Below are 9,350 nucleotides of genomic sequence, written 5' to 3' on the forward strand. Positions count from 1 at the left end.
GGCTGGTGATTGTAGCAATTCATTTTTATTTCAGATTTAAGTAGAAAACTAGATCATGTCTTTGGATGCTCAGCGTAGCTGGATGTATAGTGGGTGGAAGGATAATGGAAGACATTCTGATGAGTGGATACGGAATACAAATGCTTTGGTGAACCATGTCTTTTAGGGTGTCCGTAGTGCCAAGTTTGGAGTTTCATGTCCTTGCTCAAAATGTTGCAATGGTAGTAGAAGAACAAAACAATTGATGACCTCTCATCTTTGTCATTGGGGGTTCATGCCCAACTACTTTAGATGGATTGCACCTGTGGAGCTTCATGTTCATGTAGATAGAGTGGAGTCTGTCAACACTGATTGCTTAGAGGACATGTTGTGTGACTTTGGGGATTCAATGCATCCGATAATGTAGACGAGGAGCCAACACCGGATGCCAAAGCTTTTTATGCCATGTTGTCAGCTGTTAGAGAGCCACTCCATGAGTTCATCCAAACCTCGCGCTTTGCTAGTGTTACACGCTTGATGGGAATTAAGTCACAATACATGACAACTTGACAACTTAACAATACGTGGTTCAGATGAGGTGGTTGATCCAACCAAATTGTCTCGTATTAGCAACCGACATAATTTGGGTAGTGAAAGGATTCAAGAACAAGTTATTAAGGATGAAGATTATGTTGGGGAACATAGCAGAAATTGAAAATTTTCCTATGTGTCACCAAGATCTATCTATGAAGAAACCAGCAACGAGGGGAAGGAGAGTGCATCTACATACCCTTGTAGATCGCTAAGCGGAAGCGTTCAAGAGAACGGGGTTGAAGGAGTCATGCTCGTCGTGATCCAAATCACCGGAGATCCTAGTGCCGAACGGACGGCACCTCCGCATTCAACACACGTACAGCCCGATGACGTCTCCCATGCCTTGATCCAGCAAGGAGAGAGGGAGAGGTTGAGGAAGACTCCGTCCAGCAGCAGCACAACGGTGTGGTGGTGATGGAGGAGTGTGGCAATCCTGCAGGGCTTTGCCAAGCACCGCGGAAGAGGAGAAGGGAGAGAGGTAGGGCTGCACCAGGGAGAGGTCAAAACTCATATGTTGGCAGCCCTCAAGACCTCAACTATATATAGGGGAGAGGGAGGGGGTGCGCCCCCTCTAGGGTTTCCACCCCAAGGGGTGCGGCTGCCCCCAATCCCATCTAGGGTGGCGGCCAAGGGGGGGAGAGGGGAAACTTGCCCCCCAAGTTAGGTGGGTGCGCCCCCTCCCCCAACCCTAGGCGCCTTGGGCCCTTGTGGGGGGGGCGCACCAGCCCACCTGGGGCTGGTCCCCTCCCATACTTGGCCCATGCAGCCCTCTGGGGCCGGTGGCCCCACTTGGTGGACACCCGAGACCCTCCCGGTGGTCCCGGTACGTTACCGATAAAACCCGAAATTATTCCGGTGACCAAAACAGGACTCCCCATATATAAATCTTTACCTCCGGACCATTCCGGAACTCCTCGTGACGTCTGGGATCTCATCCGGGACTCCGAACAACATTCGGTAACCACATACAAACTTCCTTTATAACCCTAGCATCATCGAACCTTAAGTGTGTAGACCCTACGGGTTCGGGAATCATGCAGACATGACCGAGACGTTCTCCGGTCAATAACCAACAGAGGGATCTGGATACCCATGTTGGCTCCCACATGTTCCACGATGATCTCATCGGATGAACCACGATGTCAAGGACTCAATCGATCCCGGATACAATTCCCTTTGTCTAATGGTATTGTACTTGCCTGAGATTCGATCATCGGTATGCCGATACCTTGTTCAATCTCGTTACCGGCAAGTCTCTTTACTCGTTCCGTAACACATCATCCCATGATCAAACCTTGGTCACATTGTGCACATTATGATGATGTCCTACCGAGTGGGCCCAGAGATACCTCTCCGTTTACACGGAGTGACAAATCCCAGTCTCGATTCGTGCCAACCCAACAGACACTTTCGGAGATACATGTAGTGCACCTTTATAGCCACCCAGTTACGTTGTGATGTTTGGTGCACCCAAAGCATTCCTACGGTATCCGGGAGTTGCACAATCTCATGGTCTAAGGAAATGATACTTGACATTAGAAAAGCCTTAGCATACAAAATACGATCTTTGTGCTAGGCTTAGGATTGGGTCTTGTCCATCACATCATTCTCCTAATGATGTGATCCCGTTATCAACGACATCCAATGTCCATGGTCAGGAAATCGTAACCATCTATTGATCAACGAGCTAGTCAACTAGAGGTTTACTAGGGACACGGTGTTGTCTATGTACCCACACATGTATCTGAGTTTCCTATCAATACAATTATAGCATGGATAATAAACGATTATCATGAACAAGGAAATAATAATAATAACCAATTTATTATTGCCTCTAGGGCATATTTCCAACAGTCTCCCACTTGCACTAGAGTCATTAATCTAGTTCACATCGCCATGTGATTAACATTGACAGGTCACATCGCCATGTGACCAACATCCATAGAGTTTACTAGTGTCACTAAACTAGTTCACATCACCATGTGATTAAGACTCAATGAGTTCTGGGGTTTGATCATGTTTTGCTTGTGAGAGAGGTTTTAGTCAACGGGTCTGCAACATTCAGATCCGTATGTACTTCGCATATCTCTAAGTCATATTGTAAATGCTGCTTTCACGCTCCACTTGGAGCTGTTCCAAATGGTTGCTCCACTATACATATCCGGTTTGCTACTCAGAGCCACTCGGATAGGTGTTAAAGCTTGCATCGACGTAACCCTTTACGCCGAACTCTTTATCACCTCCATAATCGAGAAACATGTCCTTTATTTACTCCAAGGACAATTTTTGACCGTTGTTCAATGATCTATTCCTGGATCATTCTTGTACCCCTTGACTGACTCATGGCAAGGCACACTTCCGGTGCGGTACACAGCATAGCATACTATAGAGCCTACGTCTGAAGCATAGGGGACGACCTTCATCCTTTCTCTCTCTTCTGCCGTGGTCGAGCTTTAACTCTTAACTTCATACCTTACAACTCAGGCAAGAACTCCTTCTTTGACTGATCCATCTTGAACACCTTCAAGATCATGTCAAGGTATGTGCTCATTTGAAAGTACCATGTAGCATTTTTGATCTATCCTCATAGATCTTGATGCTCAATGTTCAAGCAGCTTAATTCAGGTTTTGTATTGAAAAACACTTTTCAAATAACCCTATATGCTTTCTAGAAATTCTACATTATTTCTGATCAACAATATGTCATTCACATATACTTATCAGAAATTCTATAGTGCTCCCACTCACTTCTTTGGAAATACAAATTTCTCATAAACTTTGTATAAACCCAAAATCTTTGATCATCTCATCAAAGCGCACATTCCAACTCCGAGATGCTTACTCCGATCCTTAGAAGGATTGCTGGAGCTTTGCATACTTGTTAGCGTCTTTCAAGATTGTCAAAAACCTTCTGGTTCTATCACATACAACCTTTCCTCAAGAAAACTGTCAAGGAAACAATGTTTTTGACATCCTATATGCAAGATTTCATAAATAATGCAGTAACTGCTAATCCAATTCCAACAGACTCTTAGCATCGCTACGAGTGAGAAAGCCTCACCGTAGTCAACTCCTTGAACTTGTCGGAAAACATCTTTAACGACAAGTCGAGCTTTCTTAATGGTGATACTTACCATCATTATCTGTCTTCCTTTTAAAATCCATCTTTACCCAATGGCCTTACGACCATCAAGTATTTCTTCCAAAGTCATGGATCCTCTCTTGGATTTTATGGCCTCGAGCCATTCGTCGGAATCCGGGCCCACCATCGCTTCTCCATATCTCGTAGGTTCATTGTTGTCTAGCAACATGACCTCCAAGACAGGATTATGTACCACTCTAAAGCAGTACGCATCCTTGTCGACCTACGAGGTTTGGTAGTGACTTGATCCGAAGTTTCATGATCACTATCATAAGCTTCTACTTCAATTGGTGTAGGTGCCACAGGAACAACTTCCTATGCCCTTCTACACACTAGTTGAAGTGACGGTTCAATAACCTCATCAAGTCTCCACCATCCTCCCACTCAATTCTTTTGAGAGAAACTTTTCCTCGAGAAAGGACCCGTTTCTAGAAACAATTACTTTTGCTTCCGGATCTGACATAGGAGGTATACCCAACCATTTTGGGTATCCTATGAAGATGTATTTATCCGTTTTGTGTTCAAGCTTATCACGATGAAACTTTTTCACATAAGCGTCGCAGCCCCAAAATTTTAAGAAACGACAACTTAGGTTTCTCCAAACCATAGTTCAAACGGTATCGTCTCAACGGAATTACGTGGTGCCCTATTAAAGTGAGTGCGGTTGTCTCTAATGCCTAACCCATGAACGATAGTGGTAATTCGATAAGAGACATCATGGTACGCACCATATCCAATAGGGTGCAACTATGATGTTCGGACACACCATCACACTATGGTGTTCTAGGCGGTATTTATTGTGAAACAATTTCCACAATGTCTTAATTGCGTGCCAAAGCTGGTAACTCAGATACTCATCTCTATGATCATATCATAGACATTTTATCCTCTTGTCATAATTGAAAGGATCGATATGGTTGACTAGAGGGGGGTGAATAGGCAACTAGAAATTTTTAAGCTTTTCTTTACCAAATTAAACTTTGCAACAAAATAGGTTGTCTAGATATGCAACTAGGTGAGCAACCTATATGATGCAAAATACAACTAGCACACAAGCAAGCAAGGATGTAACAACAAGTAGGCTTGCAAAAGTAAAGGGATAAGATAACCAAGAGTGGAGCCGGTGAAGACGAGGATGTGTTACCGAAGTTCCTTCCTTTTAAGGGGAAGTACGTCTCCGTTGGAGCGGTGTGGAGGCACAATGCTCCCCAAGAAGCCACTAGGGCCACCGTAATCTCCTCACGCCCTCACACAATGCGAGATGCCGTGATTCCACTATTGGAGCCCTTGACGGCGGCAACCGGATCTTTACAAACAAGGTTGGGGCAATCTCCACAACAATCAGAGGCTCCCAACGAAACCACGAAGCTTCACCACAATGGAATATGGCCTCGAGGTGACCTCAACCGTCTAGGGTGCTCAAGCACCAAGAGTAACGAAATCCACACAAGAAAGTATGGGGGAAGTAAATATCCTTTGGTGGAAGTGTAGATCTAGGTCTCCTCCTTCAAACCCTAGCACATCAACAAGTTTGAGTGGCTAGAGAGAGAGATCGGGCAAGAGAGCTTGAGAGCATCAATGGTGGAGTGAGAGAGGTTAGAGATGGGGCGTGGTAGGTGGAGGAACCACCTTATATAGCAACCCACTAAAATCCAACCGTTACTGTGTTTTCAGTACTGCAGCGGTACAACCGCTCCTTGTCCCGGTACAACCGGGACTCATGATGCAACTGCAGAACCCTACCAGGCGGTACAACCGGGCCATCGGGCGGTAGTACCGGTCATTAGCAAATAACCGGACCAACCGCCCAGCTACCGCACAACTACCGCACCTAAACAGAACGGAGTCACCCTTGAGGGCGGTAGTTGGGCGGTGCAGGGCCGGTGCAACCGCCTGGTCTTGATCGCTTGAGCGGCTAAGGAACGAGCGGAAGGACCGCTCGAACCTCCGGTTGTACCGGTTGAAAAGGATCAACCGGACCAACCGGGCCACCACCGCCCAGCCACCGCATCAGGATAGAACCCTGACCGGTACATGGGCGGTACATGGCCGGAACAACCGCTGCTGGACTATGCAGAGTCAGATGGCGGTACCACCGCCCGGAGGCAGCGGTACCACCGCTCGACATCAGCAGAGTAGCGTCAAGATCCAGCGGTACAACCGCTCGGACGAGCGGTACAACTGCTGGGAACACACAGCAAGGATTAGATGAGGAGGGAGGCACTCTCTCGACTAGAAAAGGAGGAAAGGAAGAGAACGAGAAAGGACTCCCCTATTCTATCCACAGAGGATTCCCTCTAGAGTGTACGGGATCCCTACGACCAAAGAGATAAAAGCGTAGAGGATCCTTTCTTCAAATGATTCCTTCGAGAGAGAACCACTAACCGATGAAAGCCTAATCATTGAGAACCTGAAATAATTAGCACAGGATTAGACCAACAAATGGTTGTCATCATCATCCAAAACATAAGATAGGGAAATGCCCTTACAATCTCCCCCTTTTTGGTGGATGATGACAACAACACGATATAAGATAGAAGACTATAGAATCTAGATGGAGCTCCCCCTAGATGTGAGCCCCAGGTCGAGACTCCCCCTAGATTCTATAGGCTAGACATATAAAGCATATAACATGAAGGTAGCCAACACAAAGAAACAAGAGCAATACTACCAAATAAGACCAACAAGCATAACGAAGAGATAGCAGGACACCAAGTAAGACCAACAAACGAGAACGACCAAAGTTCAACTGGAGACAACAGACAAGTTCGAAACGAGACACACACTCACACTAACCACCCATGCAAATCCCGAGTCCTATCACACTCTCTCCCCCTTTGGCATCAGGACACCAAAAAGGAAGAGAGTGAAGCTATCGCCCCAGGCTCAGTCGTCCTCCTCTGACTCCTCGGTAGCATCAAGGTCTTCATCATTGTCAGAATCTTCACCATCATCAGAAACTTCATCATCGTCCCGATCTGAGTCCTCCATGATATCATCAGCAGCAGTGACGGTGGTAGAGGGCTGAGGAGGGGCTTTATCATCAGTCCAGGTGCTGTGGGAGGATATCCAACGCTCCTCCGGTGTGATGTTCTTCTCAGAACCACTCTGAACTGACATGCTTAGGTGCCTCATCAAAGCAATTTGGCGACGCTGCGCAAGCTTCTCATTGACATGTGCCTCATACATCCTCTTCTGGATGTCAGACTGGAGGCAGAAGGTCTTCTTTACCTTGGCAGCGAGCTTGTCCACCCACGAGGGCTTGGCCCCTGGTTCCAACTCAAAGTCCTCATCATCAGAAGTGGCATAGACATCCTCAGGAGCATTAGCCGGGAAACGTGGCTCGGCGTGCTTCTTCTTCTTAAGGAGCTTGACTTCATGATTGGTAAGATTGTCAGGAGAGGTGAGGGGCTCTCCAGGACGGCGAATTCCCCACACTGAGTTCAGAAAGCACATGACAAATGGAGCATAAATGGGGACCTTCCTGTAGATGACCATGTTGTACATCTCGTGCCACAGCCAGTTTGACACATCAAACGTCTCCCCAGATCCAACCTTGGTATTCATAGCAATCATCAAGTCAACAAGATAGCCATGGATTTCATCTTGATTCCCCACTTTGGGCAGAAGCACATTGCGAAAAACTCGATGCATGATGTCATAGACCTTCTCCAAATCCTTAGATTCACCAATAATACCACGGCCCCGAATGTACAGAGGGGCAAGCTTCTCCTTGGGCATGGGGTCAGGATGATCATGGGGGCGAATGCCACCCCTTCCTTCCAGACCGGTATCATCGTACCCAATAGCATTGCAGAAGGTCCTCCAGGGAACTTGAAAGAGCTCATCACGACACATGAAAGTGAGGGTGCGCGTGTCATCTTCTCCAAAGTGAACGGTGGCATAGAACTGATGGATGAGTTGAACATCAAAGTCACAGTTGACGGACATGAGCTTGACAAGATCAAACTCCTCATAGAGGGCCAAAGCCTCACCAAAATACTCCAGGTTGTTCCGCCAATGATCAAGATCCATGGTCCACTGCTTGGCATATCTGTTCTTGTTGTGCTCAAAGAGTTCATGAACAATTGGTACTTGCATCTCATTCCGAAACTGAACAGTGGTCCAACAAGGATCTACGGGAACCACATAAGGATTCTTTGAGCGGAAGGCTTCCCAATCCTTGGCTTTCCAACGGTGGAGTGGCATTATCACACGTTGTTTGACAGCGGCAGACTTTTCACGGCGAGTGGGCTTGGTGGGGATCACAACTTCATCTTCAGAGTCAGCCGGGCGCGGAGCCCGTCGAACCCTCTTCTTGGTCTTGCGAGGAGCAGGTCGAGAACTGGAGCCACCTGAACACAAACACGAAGGGGACACACGAAACCAACAGGAATGAGAGGAAAGCACACGAAAAAAAATGCAACACAAAGAAACCAGAACAGTGTTGTGGTTCATATCTACCGGTTGAACCGGATCCCCCACCGATAGAACCGCCCCATCGGTTGTACCGCCCGTCTGGGCGGTAGAACCGCTGACAGTGGCACTACCAGGGTAGTTAGATCTGTTCAAGACGTGCAAATCACTCAAGCAACATTCGGAGTTCTAAGTACTGCACAGACACAAGAAGAACGACGGTCTCTCCCAACCAAAGAACAACCACCACACTAGGAGGATAAGGTAATGCCCTAGAACAAGAAGAAAACCTAGAACGAAGAACGAAGAACAAGGACATTACCACCATCCATGGGAGAAGACCGGAAGGCTTCCATGGAGAGAATCCGCGGAGAACCCTCGGGACCGTAGCGCGGGGCGCACTCCGGGGCGAGGCAGAGGTGACCGGCGGCTAGGGCAAGGAGGAGGCGACAGGGGACGAAGGAAAAAAACAGAAAAACCCTTCGCCTCGTCGGATATAAATAGGCCCGTAGCCGCGCGGCGGTAGAACCGCTCCTAGGACCGGTTGTACCGCAACATGTGACCGGAAGTACCGCCCTAAATGGGCGGTACAACCGCCCAAGCATCGAAGGCAACCCAACTGGGGCAGCACAACCAGGTATCAGTGGTAGAACCGCCCGTGACACCGGTTGTACCGCCCAACCACCAAAGCCCAGACCAAAAGAAACAAGACAAACGGGACAACACAAAAGAAAAGGAAACACGAAGGGAAAACAAAAGCAACCGCACAGAAGCTGAGCGAGCTCAGTCCTCTCTATTAAGAGAGGGCGATGGCCGAAGCCACCTATGTTTGAGTCAAGTGGTATGGCACCGCGAAGAATTATCCTTGGGCCCATGACCAACACTCGTCTTTGAAGCACAGATGCCATCAAAAATGGCTAATGTGAAAGAGGTGATCGATTTATGCATGATGGGGGGAGGGAGAGTTCATTGATAGAACAACACTCCCCCTATGTCTATGCCTACACCTAAACTAGACAACACGTTGAATGTGGTGGGGGTGTACGGGTTCAAGTCACATTGCTCAAATCAATGATATTTAGCTCATGCCTTAACTCGCGAAATCTTGCTTCATCCAAGGGCTTCGTGAAAATATCTGCAAGGTTATCATGAGTATTGACATACTTGAGCTTGATCTCTCCTTGCCTAATGTGATCCCGGATGAAGTGATACCGAATCT

Source organism: Triticum aestivum, chromosome 4B (genome assembly GCF_018294505.1).
Source record: "Triticum aestivum cultivar Chinese Spring chromosome 4B, IWGSC CS RefSeq v2.1, whole genome shotgun sequence".
NCBI lineage: Eukaryota > Viridiplantae > Streptophyta > Magnoliopsida > Poales > Poaceae > Triticum > Triticum aestivum.